The sequence below is a fragment of the Oryctolagus cuniculus genome, chromosome 11, assembly GCF_051225735.1.
Source record: "Oryctolagus cuniculus isolate XC-2025 breed Fujian yellow rabbit chromosome 11, ASM5122573v1, whole genome shotgun sequence".
Classification (NCBI taxonomy): domain Eukaryota; kingdom Metazoa; phylum Chordata; class Mammalia; order Lagomorpha; family Leporidae; genus Oryctolagus; species Oryctolagus cuniculus.
The window spans coordinates 53,597,117-53,598,714 of record NC_142877.1 but is presented as its reverse complement, the minus strand read 5'-3'; the positions used below and the strand labels follow the sequence as shown (position 1 = coordinate 53,598,714).

The following is a 1,598-nucleotide window of genomic DNA, read 5'->3' as shown; positions in this document are numbered from 1 at the left end:
TTGGCTCCCTGCACCCTCATGGGAGACCTGGAAGAAACTCCTGGCTCCTGGCTTCAGATCAGTGCAGCTCCAACCATTGCGGCCATTTGGGGAATGAACCAGTAGACAGAAGACCTGTCTCTCTGTCTCTCCCTCTCACTGTCTGTAACTCTACCTCTCAAACAAATTTTAAAAAATTGATTGTAGGACTACTTAGAAGTACTCAAAAGTAAATGCATGAACTAATGAAATCCATACATGACATGAAATTGAGATCTTAAAGAGAAAGCAAAATGAAATCTTGGAAATGAAGAATTTAATAGAACAAATAAAAATTGCAGGGAACGCCTAAACAATAAAGCAGAAGACAGAATATCTGACTAGAAGACAAAGCGAAGAAAATTATATAATCAGAGCCAGTGCAGAGGCTCACTTGGCTAACCCTCTGCCTACAGCACTAGCACACCAGATTCTGTCCCGGTTGGGGCTCCTCTTCCAGTCTAGCTCTCTGCTGTGGCCCGGGAAGGCAGTGGAGGATGGCCCAAGTGCTTGGGCCCTGCACCCGCATAGGAGACCAGGAGGAAGCACCTGGCTCCTGGCTTTGGATCGGCACAGCACACCGGCCGGCCGTAGTGGCCATTTGGGAGGTGAACCAATGGAAGGAAGACCTTTCTCTCTGTCTCTCTCACTGTATATCTCTCTCACTGTCTAACTCTGCCTGTCAAAAAAAAAAAAAAAAAAGAAAGAAAGAAAAAAGAAAAAGAAAATTATATAATCAGACAATAAACAAGAGGAAGAAATTAGAAAACAAAAAACCATGTTGGGAATCTATAAGATACTATCAAACAACTCAACATACATGTTCTAGGAGTTCCTGAAGGCATGGGTAGAGAGAAAGGATTAGAAGGCCTTTTTAGTGAAAGAATAACAGAAAATTTCCCCAATTTGGAGAAAGATAGGGACATCCAAGCACAGGAAGCACATAGAACTCCTAATAGACATGACCAGAAAAGATCTTCACCACAAAACATTGTAATCACACTCTCCACAATAAAACATAAAGAAAAGACTCTAAAATGTGCATGAGAGAAATGCCAGATTACTTTCAGACAATCTCCAATTAGACTCACAGTGGACTTCTCATAAAAAACCCTATATGGTAGGAGGGAATGGCAAGATACATTCTAAGTCTTAAGAGAAAAAAACTACAGATGATGAACTCACTGACGGGCAGAGACTGTGCTCTGTCATGTTCTGATTGGGCTAAATATTAAAAAGAGAGAGAGAGAAAAACCTATCAACACAAAATACTATACCTTACAAAGCTCTCATTTATGAATGAAGGTGAAATAAAGATCTTCCATGACAAACAGAAACTGAAAGAATTTGTCACCACCCATCCAGCCCTGTAGAAGGTGCTTAAGGATGTGCTGCACACAGAAATACAAAAACATGATCATTACTATGGAAGAAGGCAAAGGAAGGAGATCTCCCCATAAAAGTACAATGGAAATCCAAAGTAAAAAATGGGAATATTTATGGAAAATGCCAAGGCAAAGTCATTATCTATCAATAGTCACCTTGAACTGTAAATTGCCTTAACTCTCTAGTTAAAAGAC

At 40.3% G+C, this 1,598-nt stretch overlaps 1 non-coding gene across 1 annotated transcript; it reads left to right on the top strand.

Moving 5' to 3' along the window:
* Nucleotides 1-1,185: 1,185 nt before the first annotated feature.
* On the top strand, nucleotides 1,186-1,240 carry LOC149123465 (small nucleolar RNA SNORD43). The gene has a single exon (XR_016217185.1). It is a non-coding gene; the product is annotated as a small nucleolar RNA SNORD43 (small nucleolar RNA).
* The last annotated feature ends 358 nt before the right edge of the window (nucleotides 1,241-1,598 follow it).